The sequence below is a fragment of the Podarcis vaucheri genome (genome assembly GCF_965113315.1).
Source record: "Podarcis vaucheri genome assembly, chromosome: 5".
In the NCBI taxonomy this organism is placed as follows: domain Eukaryota; kingdom Metazoa; phylum Chordata; class Lepidosauria; order Squamata; family Lacertidae; genus Podarcis; species Podarcis vaucheri.
The window spans coordinates 28,989,703-29,009,260 of NC_138763.1; positions in this window are offsets into that span (position 1 = coordinate 28,989,703).

Sequence of the window (19,558 nt, forward strand, 5' to 3'; positions counted from 1 at the left end):
CTAGGAATGAGGCAACATTTGCTCCTGCACCACAAAAGTAAAGGCATCATTCCAAACAAGTTTTTGCATAAGTCCCATCCAAAAAATGTGGAAGGCATAGCCTCAGTTCTAAGAGCCTCAGTATTCAATTAGTCAACTTGCTAAGGGGCCAGTTTTATATTCGACAGAAGCAAATGATAAAACTTTTCTTGGACTGTACAGGCTTCAGATTGGATGTCCATATATCGGAATGTTCCCTACCTTAAACCCCCTGTATATACAGAACTGTTTGTTGGTCATAGAGGAAAGTGCAATCTAAACTTTGCCTTGACGGGCTGGTTTTCTACATGCAGGGAAGTGGGGGAGTGCTTTGTATTCTGGGAGATCAAACATGGAACCCCTGCTGCCCCTTTCCACCATTGCCAGCAGCCTAAAGAGATGGAGCTGAGAAAAAGCGTTACCATTCCATCCAAGCCTGACACTTAGTATTATTAATATTGGTTACTGTGATTTTATTAATGCCTATTTTTGTGGGACCAGGTAGAAAACTAATTAAAAGCTGCTAACAGTCACATCCTCTACCAATATGTCTACCAAGCTTGACTTAAAGGTTTCTCCCCCAAAAGTGTTTTCTTTTTTCTTTTCGTTTTTAGCAACTTGCCTCGAGAGAGGGCACAGGTTGTACTTAGAAGACTAGTCCATAATACCCTGGAGCTCTTAAGAAAATTGTGCTTTCCTTGTTGCTCCTGCAAATAGAGGCACAGCAGTCTACCAGCATTTTTAAAAATGGGCTTTATGCCAGGAAAAAGTGACCTATTTGTGTGCAGCTCCCCCTACTAAAAGAGCTATTGTGTCCTGGGGGGGTTAGCCTTAGGGGATCCCAGAATGATTCATTTGAAATAATTTCGAGTTCATATGGGACCTTACCACCCCACAATTCACCTCCAACATTTGGGCAAAATAATAGTAAGAATGGGGCCCTGTAAACTTGCAAGGAAGCAATCAGCATATATCTTCCTCCTCATCTAGTGACATTCAGGATTGCTTACAAGACTCACTTAGCTTTCCATTTAACCCCCTGGAAATCCCATACCCAGGAATAGGTAGAATGTCACCTGCTGCCCATCTAGATCCCATTACTAGGTAGGTGGTCTGTCAAAGCTCAGCAGTCTCTGGGGTCCTAACAACGTTACAATACTTTCTCTGGTAATCTATCTTTCAATGTGTCCTTTGTCATGCTATGTCTGTGAAATTGGCAGGAGAACCATAGTTCAAATCAGTACTTCTATCCAGTTTATATGTTGATGTGCAAATGCTGGTAACGGCAGTCTTGCTTTGCTTCTGTAGGATGATGGATATGTAGTAATATCCCCAACTGTCAACAGAATCCCAACAACCCTTGGCTGAATCAGTCAGCCAGTGTAATATCTCGCATTCCTCTTATCACTGCTTTTCTGATGCACATGCCTGAATGATAAGTTACATCCAGATAAGACTAAATTGTCAGCTCTGACCCTGAAGAGTTCTCTTTTTTTCCAGTGCTCGTCATCATCTTAGACTTCGGATTACACCCTGAAGGCCTGCAATTTATTTTTGTGAAACCTATTAACCCAAATAACAGCTACTTGTCCTGTGTTCTAGTTACCTTGGCAAGAAGAAGGCTGAGCCATCTCTGTATTATTCAATATTGCAAAACAATATTAATCTAGGTTACCAGCTGCCACTCTTGGAAGTCCAAGTCCTTAGAGTTTTATTAATTGGCTTTATTAATCTCTCACCACCATCCCATGCTACTCTTCGTTGATTTCATTAGGCTGGCCAGTTGTAAAAGACTTTCCTCTTCTGCACAACTCTTAAAGGTTCAGGAGCCCTGACTTCCTTTGCATCCCACCATCCTAATTTAATTCCCATGATACGCATATCTTAATTCATCAGCAGTGACACAGTTTGTAGTCAGTACACCTACTGCTTTGCCACAGGGACTTGAGGTCAACGCATAGATCAATGCAGAAAAACCATGCCATGTTTTAACACCAGAGTCTAAGAAGCACCACCCACCAGTGTCATGTGGGTGTTGGAGACCTCTTGGACTTACCTTGTGTCCACAAGGAGTTCTGTTTCAGACAGCAGTGTCTCCAGGCAATAGGGGTCTAGCCCAAGTAGCAGAGCTGAACCCAAGTTCTAGAGAAGGAAATTCCCAATCAAGTCCACATTCACGGTCTTGTGAGAACAGGCCAGGTCAGATTGCAGAAAAACAGGTCAATGAACAGAAGCCGATCCAATATGCATGGTCTGATGTAGCAAAAGGTCAGGTCTCAGGTTAGCTGCAAGCAGAAGGTTCCAGATATATATCCAGGCAAAGGACAGGTCAAGTCTCAGATAAGCAGAAATAAGTACAGGGGTACCTCTGGTTACGAACTTCATTCGTTCTGGAGGTCTGTTCTTAAGCTGAAATTGTTCTTAACCTGAGGTACCACTTTAGCTAATGGGGCCTCCCACTGCCGCCGCGCCACTACCGCGTGATTTCTGTTCTCATCCTGAAGCAAAATTCTTAACCCGAGGTACTATTTCTGGGTTAGCAGAGTCTGTAACCTGAAGCGTCTGTAACCTGAAGCATCTGTAACCCGAGGTACCACTGTACTATGGAGAGCACCTAGTGGGACTGCCAGTCAGGCAAGCTTAACTTGAATGTTGCTCCAACAATTACCAAACTCTTGACTATTACCAGTAGTAGTGAATGTTGTAGTAGCCATATGTATTACATTTATAAGCCATCTTTTCCTCCAAGAAGCTCCAGGTTCTCCGCTTCCCATTTTGTCCTCACAACAACCCTGTGAAGTAGGTTCGGCTGAGAGACAGTAACTGGCTCAAGGTCCCCCAGTGAGCTTTATAGCTGAGTGGGAATTGGAGCCCACATCTCCCAGATCATGGTCCAACATTCTAACCCCTACACCACATTGGCTTCCCTTAGCTCAGACAGTTAGCTCCATTCCTGCAATGAATGAGGCCTCCGCCCTTAAAGTGCCTCTGTTTCCTTTAGGCACCTTTGACTTTCAACTTGGAGTCTGAGAATGGAAATGCGACATTTTCAGGGGACCGATGTCATTGCCTTTTCTGATGGGAGGGTAGTTTTCTGAGTGGTTAAGGACATCAAGAATAGTTTCCAAAGACAAACCATCTTTCCATTCTGAGAGATTGTCTATATCCGAAAACCTTTGGGCTCCTAGAATTAGTTTAATCGTCTTGGGATCCTGGCAACAGCATTGAAAACACACACATGCACAATGGAGTAATCCATTCTAAGACTGTCATCATTTCATTATGCATGTGTAATATAGCTTACAGATCTCTAATCAATATTAAATCACTGTCAATTAAATTGCAAAACTGACATTTAAAAAATAATAATAATTAATGTTTGGATTTTTAAAAAACCCTGCCATGCACTTTGTACTGTAAAAGAGAGCTTTGAGGACTGCATAATGGAGATTTTTATGTCATATTCATAGGGTATGTATGCTTTACAGCATTTTTGTAATATCACAACATACCTGTTAATGTTTGTATCTGCAGGCAATACCAAAAACAGATGGGTATGTTGCAAATAGAGCAGGCACAGCTGGTAGGTGCAAGAAGTTTGGAGTGGAAGCCTCACTCAAGTTGGTAGTACCTGTCCACAAGTGAAGAATCTTGGAAGTGCCAATAAAGTGTTCTTGAACTAAACAACTAATAGTTAACTCGCTCACTCAGCAAGCTAATAAGAAGGATCTTGTCGCTTATTTCTTCTGTGTGAGTGTTCTGCACTCCTCAGCTCCTAGCAACAGCCTCTTCCACAAGTCTGGACAACACCCATTAGGAAAAGATCTTTCATTTGTTTCACAACATGTTTAGAGAACAGCCTTCCCTTTCTAATTCTTTTCTGTAAACCACCCTGATCTTTTCTGTGAACAGCTCTGAGACCTCCAGGTATAGGGTGGTATATACGGTAAATTTGAAGAAGGAGGAGGAGGAGGAGGAGGAGGAGGAGGAGGAGGAAGAGAAGAAGAAGAAGAAGAAGAAGAAGAAGAAGAAGAAGAAGAAGAAGAAGAAGAAGAAGAAGAAGAAGAAGAAGAAGAAGACGACACCACTCACTGTCCAATTCAGATATAAGCCTTGGTAACATTTTGTTTCCTTTGTTCTCGCTGCATCATTTGTTTCACTGTCATTTGGCGTCTTGTGGAGTTTCCCTGCGATTCTCTTGAAGACAGTGGTATGAAAGCGGAAGAAAATGGAGAGATGAAAAGCCAGCCTAGTATGTGTGATTGTGGGGACTAATAAATATAATGTACACCGCTTACTGAGCAATCCAAACTGTAGAAAGTTGGCTTAAATTATTGAAGTTACTCCTGTTCCAAACTCTGTTCAGGAGTGCAGCTATTGCCAGCTGAGCTGGCCCAAGCCTGACAGAGGGGAAGCAAACCTTTTAAACAGTGGTTGGTTTACACCACTCTTTTTGCCAGTGTGATTTCTCCCACTGTACCATGTACTGCAGGTGTTGGGAACCCTTTTCAGCCAAGGGGCTGCAGTTTCTCAGGTAGCCTTCAGGCGGCTGTGTGTCTGGGGTAGCTGGGGCCTGAGGCAAAAGTAAGAAGATCAATGTGGCTCTTACTATGGTACAGTGAGCTTCCTTCCAATAATGCAAATGTCCACAAATGCAATGTACCCTTCTCACCATCCCCTATACAGACAAGCAAGAGGCATTATCATGAATCAAGAACTCGTTTCATCTAGACAACAGCATTCTAGGAGAGCATGGAGCAGGCCCACTGAGGTGGGAGCATGGGCTAAGGAGGGTTCTGAGGGCCAGACAGAGAGATTTGGAGGGCCACTTTCAATTCTCAGGCCTCAAGTTCCCTACCCATGACATTATCTTGGGTATTGCAAGGGGTTGGAGTAGATTATCCTTTGGTTCCCTTCCAGCTCTACAGTTCTGTGATTTTATTATACTTGGCAGAAACCACAAGGACGATCAAAATATCTGCCCTGCCCATCTTCCAATGCCAATAAGGAAACACCGAGGATTATGCGCGGCCTTATTTACAACTTTAGAAAACTTCAGCGAGATGGAAAGTCAAAGAACTGCGGGAGTTTTTTTATTTTTTGAAAAAAAGTTTTTAATAAGACAGCTTGTAAACAGCCTTGCCCAGAACAAGCTATGAGAATTAATATTTTTACACGCCTGTCGCTGTTTATAAAATAGAGTCAGCCAATTACATTGGTGCCAAGGGTGTGTGTGTTCTAGCGCATAATGAATCAGACCTTTAAAGACGTTACTCGCTGTGTACAGGTTAAATAGCCAAGAATCTAATTCATTTTGACAAACAGGGAGATGGCAGAATGTGGATGTGTTTAATTTGAACCTAATCAGGGTCGTTTTTTCCCCTGCCTTTTCTTTTTCTCCTTTTGGTGTTGCTGTTAAGCTCACTTCCAAAGTGTGTCATAACCCATCTGCCCCAGGCATTCTTCACAGTATAGCTTTCTTCTGACAGCTTCAGAAGAACTACATTAACTGCAGCACACATCATTATCATTTCTGCTGTAAAAGCATGAAAGAGTTTGAAAGCAAAATAAGAAGCTATTTGGTAAAGGAGCGGGAGGGGGAGAGAACACAAAATGCCTCAGATACCATCTTACACCCAAAGGTCTTTTATTCTGAACCGATTAAATTAAAAATCAAAAACTTAATAGTATGATCTTACTGAGTGATCATGTCTGAATGGTTTTTATCCCCCATCTTAGATCATAGACTTATTTCAAGACATTTTTGAATTTAACTTTTGAAATCTGAATCAGTACACAATCCAACATATTGCCGGGTACTTCTGAAATCTTCAGGACTTGACATGTGTTTAACTGGGCTCTGGATTGTACCCAGTATTCTCACACACTGCCCTTACTTGCAGTGCTATACTGAGTCACTGGAATCCCTGGCTATCATTCGGAACATTGCAGGAAACAGTTGCTCAGTTTTGTTTTTGATCATTTAGGTACCCAATGTAAACCTTATGCTATGACTCTTTCCCATTTTCTCTACTTTTCTGCCTGTTTACCACTTTAGTTTCCTCCTGTCTCTCATATCTGTCTTTTCCCCCCACTCCTCCATTATTTCTTCATTTTGCTTTCTCCCTTCTTTTCGTCTCCTTCTTGTCTCTTCCCACTCACCCAAAAGCTTCTGGTATTCCTCCACTTTTCCTTACATTTTTCTTTGTGATCACAATTCATAGAGGGTTCTTCCCTCTCCAAGCAGGTAGAGTTTTGTGTGTGTGTGTGTGAGAGAGAGAGAGAGAGAGAGAGAGAGAGAGAGAGCGAGCGCACAAGTGAAGGAGGAAGGGTGCTAAGTGGAAGAATGTGTTCAAGAGTGATTAATTCCATTCACCAAGTCCATCTTTGCATTCTACACACCAATCAGATCTTTAATAGAAGAGCCAATCATATCTGCTAGAAACCAGCACAATGCAAATCCACCTGGAAGCCACCTAGATTTTTTTAGCCTTCAGGAGTCACCGTCTTAACAGGAGGCGGGGCTGTTAATCAAAAGCTCACCAGGTGGTGAATATGACAGAAGAAACAGTGAAACCCACCACCTTCAGATCACCTTCTCTCTGCCCAGGCACAAAAACCAAATCCAGCCCTGCTACAGGTGTTCACGTGTTGGGCTGATAGCACATTGAAGCAGCCCCATGGTTGTCATGGTGGCCATGAAGTCCTGAGGCACCTTGTCTGAAGCAGTAGTCTGTGGGTCTTCAACACCACATCTGAGACCATCTCTGTCACCTCACATAGGGGGATTGGTGGACACTGGGTCACCAACCACATTCCAGTCTGGCCCACTGGCGCAATGCAAGATTAGCACTCAAATAAACAGGGAGCCTAGAGAAGGAGATGGACCTCAGCTACTGCTGAATGGAGTATGCAGGTGGACACATTCTTGCCTACTCAGTTCTTAGTTATACATGCCAAGTCATCCACCTCATTGTCGATTAAATTGTGGATGAGAAATTTTTATTAGAAGCCAACCAGGCATTCAAAAGCAGCATCTGGAAACCCAAGGGCTGACTGATAGGGCAACCACCATAAATACCCCAGGTGGGAAGAGATTCCGAACATGGCACAGATTTGGCTTATCCTATGCACCTCACTTGGCATAATCTGCAAAAATATGCACTTTGGCTCATGCTTAATGGAGGGACAGCATGCACAAATGGACAAGATGACTCAAATATAAAAGCAGAACTTTATCGGTAATGTTAAAATAGACATCAAAGTCTGTTTCATAAAGTCATTTTCATGAGTGTTTTTTATAGAAGGTTTTTACATTATGAGCAGTGATTCAGCTGCAGGATTCATTTCTTGCTGTAGGTTCAATACTGGTGATATAAAACTACATTTTACTAAAGTCAAATTGCTATTACTGTTACTATCCTGAACCTATTTGCAAGGGAGTAAGCCCCGCTGAAATCGGTGGGGCTTACCTCTGAGTAGATATGCATAGGATTGTGCTGCATATGACCATTCCCTCTGCACAGATCTAGGAAGGGATAAAAATTCCTTTTTCACATTACCTCTGCAGATCTCCAACATTTCACAGGTGCTAACAAAGGCATGCTTATAACACCCCAATTCTCATACCAAGGAGCACTGCTCAAGCTCTGCAAATCCCCAATTCACACTGCTGAAAGTCCACTCCATTTGCTCTTCTGCTGTAGTCAATTCCCTCTTTTACATTAGTTTTAAGATCATGAAGGCATTTGTTCTTTTGGTTAAAGATATTCTAGGACTGGGGTGGGAAAATTGTGAACTTCTAGAAGTTCTTGGACTCCAACTCCAATCAGTCCCAGTCTGTGTGGTTAATGGTCAGGAATGGTAGGATTTGCACCATTGACATGGTGACCACCACCAGGTTCCTGTGCTAGAAGAACAAAAATGGTCCTACCACCTGTTCTATCAACAAAAGAAGTCTCCAAAATAAGCCTCATCAGACTGTAGACTACTTGGCACCTTCATGTCCATGGGTGGGTTTTTATATGCACTTGCATAAGTGTTGAAATGTATCAAGATCTCCAAGTCTTGAGATTTAACTTTTGTACGACTTGGGGAGGGGGGGGCTGAGCCCTGAAGAACAACAAATCTAGCAGTCCACAGTTAGAACATTTGATAGCAAAGCATCTTCAAAAGTTAATAAAAGTGGTTTATTAGGGACAGGGAAGGGCCTTAGCTCAGTGGCAGTACACATGGTTTCATTGCAAAAGGTCCAAAGTTCAATCTGAGGCATTGAAGGGAAAGTGGTTTTCCCTTCTCAGGTGTACGTGGCTGGAAAGTCAGTCACCACAGAGAAAGAAGGACAAGTCAAGAAAGGCTTAATTTTGTGATCACAAAAGCTGGGGGCCCTGTTGTAAATAACAGTACACCACACAGGAACTACCACAACTGAGACTGCAGCTATAGTTTTCTCGAAGGAAATAAGAATTCAAAAAAGCCAGCCACGACATTGCATAGCATAATAACATTTTATGGCAGATTACATACATTAGCCTCCTTTTGGACATATATATTAGAACTGGCCAGTCTTCAGCATGCTCCCTGCATAATCAACGCATGGACAGTTTCCCATTTATCATACCTTACCTAGCATTCCTTTACTTAGGAAAGCATCTCCCAGCAATAACTCAATCCCACTTTGCTTATACTTTCCCTTGCAAAGCTAGACATTCTACACTGGTAGTTCATGCTGTAACAAAACCCACATTCTTTTCCCATCATTGTTTTATTTATTCCCAATTCAAGCAAAGAAGGCAGTTCTCAATAAAAAGGGTTTAATTGTGTTTCCTTAATTATTTTTACTTTATTAATGTGAATTTTTCCTTCAGCATCTCCAGGTAGGGTTGGTAAAGACTTCTCCCTGAAACCCTGGAGAGCTACTTACAGTTAGTGTAGGGTCTAGTAGTGATGTATGGAAGTGAAAGCTGGACTATAAAGAAGGCTGATCGCCGAAGAATTGATGCTTTTGAATTATGGTGCTGGAGGAGACTCTTGAGAGTCCCATGGACTGCAAGAAGATGAAACCTATCCATGCTTAAGGAAATCAGCCCTGAGTGCTCACTGGAAGGACAGATCCTGAAGCTGAGGCTCCAATACTTTGGCCACCTCATGAGAAGACTCCCTGGAAAAGATGCTGATGTTGGGAAAGATGGAGGGCACAAGGAGAAGGGGACGACAGAGGACGAGATGGTTGGACAGTGTTCTCAAAGCTACCAGCATGAGTTTGACCAAACTGTGGGAGGCAGTGGAAGACAGAAGTGCCTGGTGTGCTCTGGTCCATGGGGTCACAAAGAGCCAGACACGACTAAACGACTAAACAACAACAACAGTGTAGGGTCACTAAGCTAGATGTATCAACTGGTATAAAGCAGGTGTGGGGAACCTTTGGGCCTCCAGATGTTGCTCAGCTACAAGTCCCATCATCCCTGGCCACTGGCCATTCTTGCTGGAGCTGGTGTGGTTCAGCAACAGCTGGAGGGACACAGGGGGTGGGGATAGAAAGGCATATAAGACAGGTAAAAAACGACGGTTTAAAAGTGGAGAGTGCTTAGAGATGTAAACTGTAAAAGTTTTGCACTTTCTTTGAGCAATAAATATAGCGGAAGGAGCTAGTCATGTTTTTGGACATTGGCTTGGAATCATTTACATATAGAATGTTTATTACGGCACCCAAAAGGTAGAAGTAATACAATTGGGTTCTACCGCAAGGCTTCCTTCCTACCCCCTGCTGGCTGCACATATTGCTGCAGCATACATCCAGATTAGCTTTATTGCCGTTCCACTGCAGAACCTATGATTCACTGGAGCAAACTGTATTATCAGGCCTACCATGTGTGAGTTTATTATTTGAAGTTCTTTGTTGTCGTTGTTGCTACTCATTTAGTCGCTACAATTGCTGCTGTCTGAACCCTTTAGATTGTAGTTTGAGAAATGTGTCGTGAAGAATTCAGAGCCTTCCTTCAGGCTGTGTATCTTCCAAAGATGGTATAACATAAATTAACTGTGTTTGTAGAAATTGAGATTTATTCCTGCTTTTATAACAGAATGGCTCTATCCAAATCCTAATTTACCGTGTGTTTTAGAGGAAGCACTTAATTACACACCAAGGAGGAAGAATGGAAAAAGAACAAAGAAAAACCCCAAACCCATGAAAGTATTACAAAAGGAAAAGGAAAAGAATGCTCCGAAGACTGAAAACACGACAACACAACAATTTGTAATTATATTGCTCACACTGAGGTTTTGTTTTTGTTTTTTACCCACCTAATGTGCAAACTGCCATTCAAGTACATTCATGTCTGGTCTAGCATATATCCCCTACATTGCATTTGCATTTCTAACGTGTTGTTTGTTGCCAGAACAAAAAGACAACAAAACAGGCAGGGGAGGGGTGTATATTGTTCAAGGATTCATTGGCAAGCTCTGACTTGCATTGATCTTGAATTCTGCATAGGGCTGGTCGTATGGGAATTGCAACAGATGTACTGCCACCTGGGCAGTGGAAAGAGTCCAGAAAACCCCAGGTATACAACCTACTGAGAAGTTCTGAACAAGCCAATCAAGGCAGGTCAATTAGGGTGAATGAGGCAGCTCCCCACCAACCTCAGCCTGCTCTCAACCAGACCGTACCCAGCAAGTGTCCCAGAAAAACCAGGACATCCCGTTTCCCCCCACAAGAACACAGCGGCCATTTTGCATGCTGTGAACTCGCATGATTTTGAGCACGATCTTGCTCCAGGGGGGAAAAGGCACATTTTTGGGGTCACGGTGTCACGCAACACCCCAAAACATGTTATTCTAGACGCCATGAGAGCATGGCCCCCCAAAAAAGCACATCTTTTGGGTTCTGTGATCTCATGAGGGTCCCTTGACCCAGAGGGTGCCACTGCCTGTTAGTTGGGGGGGGGAATTAAACAAAAACTACTACAAGACAGTACAAATGAATCCTATCCCGTAACCTGGCACTGGGGGAAAAAGTCAGGGCCATGTGGGCTTTGCTAGAGAGAAAGCCTAATTGAACTCAATAGGGCTCACTTCTGAATAGACATGTTCAGGATTGCACTGAGTACAGTGGATCTCTCCTGTTATAGCCGTGTTTTCAAAGCATATCTGAGAGTCTGGAGTTTCTTTTCTTATTTCCTACCATAGCCCTTCCCCTCAGAACAAGCCCTGGCTGCCAACCTATTATCTTCAGCAGATGGGTGGAAAGAAGAATTGTGCTTTTCCCCCTTCAAATGAAAGTCTAGAATAATCGTAGTCCAAAATGTCTCTGCTGAGATACAGTTCTTGCACAATTGTGACAGCTTTCTTTCTAAGCCCACGGGCAAAAAAAAATATGAATCACCCCATTGTGGACAGAGGTGTAGGAAGGTCAGGTGGTACCCGGTGTGGAAAATTTCTTGTCACCCCCCACCACATTGATTTTTTTTATTTTTATATTTTTTTATATTATTTTATTTGCCTGCAAAATGGTTTTACGTTATTTCCTATTTTCTTACAAAGGAATGTGGATTCTAAGCCTCTGATAACAAGTAGGCGACTATGGACAGATACTTAAATCTACAGGAATGGATTGTGTTTTGGCTTGTGTTATTTTATTTATATTTATTTATTGTTTATTTAATAAAAATTATTTTAAAAAATCCTGCAAAGTGGTTTACCAAAACAAAAAACACCACAGCAGTAAAATCAAGAAAAATTAACAATCCTACTTTAAAACATACAAAAGCTAAAATATTAAGATTAAAACTACTTCAACTTCCTAAGCATCTAGGTATGCTTGCCTAAAGAAGAATGCTTTTAGCAGGTGCCCGAAAAAAGTCCAGCAAAGGAACATGCTTTGTTGAAATTTCATCCTTCACGACATAGGAAAACGGCCAAATAAACAGCTATTTTTGTGGAAGGGGGTCAAGATATTAACTGATATGCATGAACTTTCATATGTAGCTATATAATCCCTAGTGTAGTAAGGTAAGACCTTTCGGAGCAGGCATTTTCAAAAAAAAGTTTTTTATGAACTGCCCTAGTGGGGCAGTAATTGTTCCTTGATAATTTGTCACACACACCCATGATGGCACTTGGGTCAGCCCACCCCCCATCCTTTCCTAAGCCCCTGATTGTGGAGTTTATCCACAACTATAATACAGATCCTTTAAAAATCATAGTCAGTCTTATTGCCTCTTCTTGTGATTGTATCATCAGTCTTAACTGTAGCTTTCTTAAAGTCTTGGCATTTGGAGAATACATTCAGAGTGCCCATTGAATTTTTACTTTGTTACAGCTGGATTTAGATCCTTGTGTTTCCTTGAGGTATGAAGGCCTGGGAAACACAATGCAAATAGCCCAAGACTGAAAAGACTGAAATGCTATCAAAAGGTTGCTTTCATAAAGGGAAGATGTAACATTAGGGCAGTTCCCTGCTGCAGCACCAACCTTGGCTTATAGCCCGGGGAAACCTGCCCTAGCCCTATCTTCTTCCTGACACCACCTGCATATGGGTCACCTGGGGACTAGGTGCAGGAGACTAGACAACAGCTAGCTGAATTCCATGTCTCTGGTTTGGCAACTTCAGCCCATCTCCCCTCCACTCTTCAAGGCACCTTAACAACCAGGAGCAAAGCCACATGGGAGGTAAAACAGCCCTTGAATGTGTGCAGAAGCCAGGACAGTCAAATTAGTTTGTTGAAAATGAGTACAGTGGTACCTCTGGTTGCAAACAGGATCCATTCCGGAGGCCTGTTCGCAACATGAATAGAGCGCAACCAGCAGCGGCACATCTGCGCATGCGCGGGTTGTGATTCGCCACTTCTGCACATGCGCATGACATCATTTTGCACGCCTGCGCATGCATGAGTGGTGAAACCCGGAAGTAACCCTTTCCGGTACTTCCGGGTTGCCGCAGGACGCAACCTGAAAAAACGTATCATGAAGCAAACGTAACATGAGGTATGACTGTAGAGTGGTACCTTGGGTTACATACGCTTCAGGTTACATATGCTTCAGGTTACAGGCTCCGCTAACCCAGAAATAGTACCTCGGGTTAAGAACTTTGCTTCAGGATGAGAACAGAAATCGTGCTCCGGTGGCGCAGCGGCAGCGGGAGGCCCCATTAGCTAAAGTGGTACCTCAGGTTAAGAACAGTTTCACGTTAAGAACGGACCTCCGGAACGAATTAAGTACTTAGCCCGAGGTACCACTGTATATGTAAAAAGAGAAAAATGGCAAGTTATCTTCCCTCAGCATAGAAAGCCTAGAGCTTAAAAGGGACATGGCAATACAATGGATCAGGTGGGGACCCTTTATTTAGAGATGACTGTGTGACTGTGCACCCGCACTGGGTTCTGCCCAACTTTTGGGGAGCTGGCGTGTGCATGTGACGTCACGTGGCAGAAGGGGGCAAACCCAGCTCATAGTTCCATTGACAACTGTAGTTCATGGTGCTGTGGCGCACAGAGGTACCTGAATGGATACACAAACAAAAGAAAATAGAAGAAAACAAAATAGAACGAAGCAAAATAGCAACCGACCAATCAGGATACAAGTGCAGATTAAGCATTTTGTGGGAATGCAAGTACACCAGGGCTTCATTTGCAAGAACCACTTTGAGACAGTTTTCTTTGGTAACAATTTGCTTAGTCACGGATTGGAGCCCAGTAATTCAATTAACTGGCTCAATACAAACAAACCAACTCTTGCCAGTTTATTTGTCTATTTGTGTATGACTGGCGTTTCAATGAGACACACCATTAAACAAAAGATTGCAACTTGCAGGCCCTTGCTAGCAGGTACACTGGGAAGGAGAGGAGGGGCAGCGCCAGGAACTAGTTTTCATTCCCACAGAGGCTTGAAATCTTGAGACTGGGGGAGAGGGTCTATGGAGGGTGACGTGCCCAAGGGCCCTATAAATTGGGAACTGACTCTGCTTACTTGCCTCTTCCCCAAAGTTTGGTACTTCTTGATATGCCTCTGGTTTCATCTGTTCCCCACACCCATATTCAAGAGATGGAATTCAATTTCAAAGTGGAAACCTGCCTTTAGTCCATTAATAACATGGCATGAATTTGGCAGAGAAAGAACACATTGGCTACTGGTAGGAAAAACTGATGATGGCAATATGTGGCAGAGCAATATAGCTAAAGAGAAAGCAGGGAAGGGTGACATCAAAACAGAGACCAAAATTTAGCGTCAGGACAGTAAACACTGGTGCTTTTGAAAACAAAAGGGAATTCCTCCCCTCCCACTCCCCGAAGCAAGCAGAGCTTTGCAAACTAACTTCAATATTCCATTTCAGATCTGATGAAGCCAAAGCCCAAAACAACTAATTCTCAATAAGGTCAGTGCTCAGAGAATTTGGCAAGCTCAGCAGGTTTCTCAGATATGCAATTTAAGATTCTCTTGTACAGCAGCGTCTGCATATTGGTTTCTTCCAGACTCACTTTATGCCACTTTCCAGTTTGAAGTTAGTCTGTCATACATGGCAGACTTGTGCCTACAGCATTAGGTGCATATATAAAAGGTAAAGGTAAAGGACCTTGACAGTTAAGTCCAGTCACAAACGACTCTGGGGTTGCGGCGCTCATCTCGCTTTACAGGCCGAGGGAGCCGGCATTTGTTCACAGACAGTTTTTCTGGGTCATGTGGCCAGCATGACTAAGCTGCTTCTGGTGAAACCAGAGCCGCACATGGAAATGCTGTTTACCCTCCCGCCGGAGCGGTACCTATTTATCTACTTGCATTTTGATGTACTTTCAAACTGCTAGGTTGGCTGGAGCAGGGACTGAGCAACGGAAGCTCACACCGTCGCAGGGATTCAAACCACCAACCTTCCAATCGGCAAGCCCAAGGCTCAGTGGTTTAGACCACAGCACCACCCGCGTCAGGTGCATATATGTTGTTCTCGTTTAGTCGTTTAGTCGTGTCCGACTCTTCGTGACCCAATGGACCAGAGCACGCCAGGCACTCCTGTCTCCCCGTAGTTTGGTCAAACTCATGCTGGTAGCTTCGAGAACACTGTCCAGCCATCTCGTCCTCTGTCGTCCCCTTCTCCTTGTGCCCTCCATCTTTCCCAACATCAGCATCTTTTCCAGGGAGTCTTCTCTTCTCATGAGGTGGCCAAAGTATTGGAGTCTCAGCTTCAGGATCTGTCCTTCCCGTGAGCACTCAGGGCTGATTTCCCTAAGAATGGATACGTTTGATCTTCTTGCAGTCCATTGGACTCTCAAGAGTCTCCTCCAGCACCATAATCCAAAAGCATCAATTCTTCGGCAGTCAGCCTTCTTTATGGTCCAGCTCTCACTTCCATACATCACTACTGGAGTACTCCCCTATTACCAGCCAACCCATTCCTTTAAGATCTGCAACCCTGCTCATAGTTCCATTGACAACTGTAGTTCATAGTGTGGTGGCACACCACCATGGCACCCTAGATATAAGATTTGGTTCTCCACCGTTCTATCTGCTTTTAGGCATCAGATTAAGATACATTAATTTTTTTTATTGGGTATATGGAATTGACTAAGGTAAGACCTAAGGGCATGTTTTGGAGGAGGGGGTGAAAGTCCTCTTCAACAGCCGCATTCAACAGTTTGATCTGATGGTAGACTTTGCTCTGAATGGAGGCAATACATTGTGCTATCAGGTGGGAAATAGCAGGCAATGATAGGTGTCTTTTGTGATTCCAATTTGCTTCTTGTAAATTTTTGGCCCTAGACAGTATTCATGAAGCCATTTTTCACCCTCTCACCCCTTGCCTTTTCCTGTAAGACCTATTACAGTCGTTAAGAGTCGTCAACAGGCTCATCTCAGCTATCTGCCAATCTCCTATTCCCACCACCCTTCTGAGTAATACCCCTCCCCACCTTCTCACTATATAGAAGGATCTGGCAACTTCTGTTTCAGTGTATCTGAAGAAGTGTGCATGCACACGAAAGCTCATACCAAGAACTAACTTAGTTGGTCTTTAAGGTGCTACTGGAAGGAATTTTTTTATTTTGTTCATGAAGTAGGTAGATGATGTGCAAACCCAAGCCCAAGAGTACTTCCTCTCCCTTGCCTCCCCTCCCTGTCATTTCTGTGCCTCTTCATTTAATTACCCAATTTGTGTTTTTGTCAAGAGCATTTTACTTTCGTGAATATTAACAGAAGCGGAAAGGTTCCCATGCAGCCAATTGCTTTAATTCCTCCATACTTGTTTCTCTTGCCTTGTCTTAATATGTATCAATCTTTAACAGGGCTCTGAGCAGGGCGCAAATTGACTGTGGCATCCTCATGTTTTGATGTGGTCCTAAAGCCAAGGTTAGGATCTGGGGATGATCCACAACCCTATGAATCCTTTCCCTGATGCTGTTTACTCTTGCCTCGTGTATTCCAGAGCTTTGAGAGCCAATGAAAGTTTTGTGGGTAAGTTGCTCACATTTCCTTTGGGTGGGGGGTAGGAATGGCAAAATCTGGAGCCAGCACCAACTTTGCTTGTGCATATATCAGCTGATCTAACTGGATTTCCTCTGGTGCCCATGAGGTTTCTGAACCCCCAACCAATTTATTTCACCCTTTGCCATGAGATCTCGCAGTAGATAAATTGGCCCTTTTCGAAAAACATATACAGGTAGAGTTGAAGGAGGAAGTTGGGAAAGGGACATCATTTCCCACTTCCTTTTTCATCTTTATGTGCTTTTCAAGGCTTACTGGCTCTGGCAGGCACCTGAACAGAAAGTGGAGCAACAATGAGGGTAGATAAAAAAAAGAGTAGGAGAGCAGGAGCAAAACTAGGGTGGAATATACACACATATAAAAAAAATGTTCTGAAAAGGCTTTTTAAAAGCGTTTTTAAAAATACATTGAATTTTCCATAAGGCTCACCATCATCATCTAGTGTCACATTGTATATTGCACCTAAAACACACTTAAAACGTTTTATTTGCAGCTGTATAGCTGAGTCCTAGCTCTCCAAGACAAAGAGAGCTGGGAAAAGAAATTCTTTAAGCAGGTGTTCTTACACACAGGCCCAGAATTTCCTTTGTCCTTTGGTGCAGTCATCTTGGTTGGTTTGAGACAGAGTGAGGTGGCCACCTCAGGGAGTGTATAATGAAGCAAAATGTCTCGAGCAGTTACTGGGTTGGTGCAAAACTTTTGGCACTTATAACAGGACAAAGAGTGACACCCAAACTGAGAGTGGCACTTCTTAGCATTTAGGGATGTTCACACATTACATTCAACAAGTGCATAGGACATTCAATGAGTCTACAGCCTGCGTACCCTATATCTGAGCTGTACAAATCAGCAAACTCTCTTTCACTCAAACACTTGTACATATGCTACATGGTCTCTTTACAGCAAGCCATGGCTGGATGGCATTATTTAGCTTTCAATGACAGCTATTTTGACAGCAACAACCGTTTGGTGTTATCTGTGAACAAGGCTATTTTTGAAGTGTCCACACAAGCCTAGCTTCACAATCTTAAGGTCTAGTTCTCTAGATGCTTAATTTTTCACTGAGCACCTAATTCTGCATCCACATGAAACAAATAGACACAGCCTTTTCTACTAATGGGAGTATTTTACTCATTCTACAGCAGGCTTCAACCTCATCATTTGCAGCAATGGGTACAAGTACAAGTTCTGTCTCTTTAGTGTGATATATTCTTTTTAAAAAAACCTCGTTAGGCTTCTATGCCCCGAATTTATCCCTGTAAGAAATATTGATTCACTGCCTCTCTTGTATTCATCATTCAGTGATTACCCAAAAAGACAGATTGTGACTCTATGCTGTTCCTCTACAATCAAGCCTAGGCAGGCTTTTCTCCATCGGAATCCTCTGCCAGAACTTGTCCACATAAACTCGATATCGAAATTTTGCAGGCCTGGGCTGTGACGCAACATGATCCCTCACCATTTCCAAGCTAACACTGGTCCAGGATTGTTTTTCTGCTGTATCGTGGCCCATTTGCGTCCTCGGAGGGATGAAGTTTCAGTAAAACAAACTAACCTTCCAGGCAGCTCTAGACTCGAGAGAACATTGTTGCGACTGGAGTGGTATAAGACAGAAACGTTATTAATGGGGGCAAGTGGATAGAAGCAGACGTGAGCCAAGATCTTTGCGCTGCAGGTTTTAATAGCCAAAATGACTAATCTACTGTTAATGATTTGGAAAAGCACAGATGTCCATGGTTGTGTACCAGCCTGTGGACACCGTTTGCACAAGCAGAAGCTTAATCTCAGAAAATAAATATGGGCAAAGGGAGCTAGTCCTGCTTGCCCATTAAGGGATTATTTGCATAACCACCATCTGGAATTTAAGTACTTTTCTTTCTGTCTCTCCAGCAAATAATGTGCACAAAGACCCTTATTCCCCATTGTGCTCAATGGAGATTCCTCAAAGTAGGCACCTGCATTTATCTGATTGAAGAGTCATAGGCATCATGATCTTTATTTATTTATTGGTCTAAGCACCATTCCTGAACACATCCCTTAATGCTCTGTTTCTCTCCCCTCCCCCATTGCTTTCATTATTAGAAGGTCTGTGATCCTGAACTCACTGACGTCAAAGGGAGCACAGATTTGGCACAGATTTGGGTGGGAACTGAACTGGCTGAATCACCAGCAGGGGAGGGGGGGAATAACAGGCTTTTAGAAAGCCCCATTCCTAATGCACAATAAACTAACCCCCATAGTCAACAGTTTTGTTTCAAACGCAAGAATAACTCCTGAAACATTTGCTTGTGGAAACAGTCCCATTGAAATCAGAGCAATTGATGACACTGTGTGGCATTTCGGGGCGAAGAGCTCTCTCTGTAATCAGTTTGCAAGACTGCAGATACAATCAAGCAGCGTTTAATAACATCTAGTTACAATAGCAGAAGCTGCTTTGCTCAGTAACAATGAATTGACAGAACAGGAAACATTCAACCATACACCCAAACATAGCGGAGTGTCCTTAATAACTAACATGAAAGTTAAATTCTGTTCTCGCTCTTGCACCAGGGCCATTCACTCAGTTTTATTTAATTTACTAATTTGCTATGGTTATGCTCATGGATTGCATCAAGTCACTCAGGGATGCAATGCAGACAAATATAATTTACAGGTACAGACATACCTTGGAAGTCGAACAGAATCCGTTCTGGAAGTCCGTTCGACTTCCAAAACGTTTGGAAACTAAAGCGCAGTTTCTGATTGGCTGCAGGAAGCTCTTGCACCCAATCAGAAGCTGCGGAAGCCCCGTCGGATGTTTGGCTTCCAAAAATAGTTCACAAACCGGAACAGTCACTTCCAGGTTTCTGGTGTTTGGGAGCGAAAACGTTCGGGAACTAAGCTGTTCCAAAACCAAGGTATGACACTTTATCTATTTCTGGCCATTTTTGTACCTTTCATATATAAAGACAACAGGCTGTACTCCTGCTCATCCCATTCACCAACTGACTGCCATTCCCCCAGCCGTAACTCTAGAGAGCTTTTCTCCCCATCCCATTTCTGAAGCCACTGCACTCTTCTGTTCTGCAGCTCA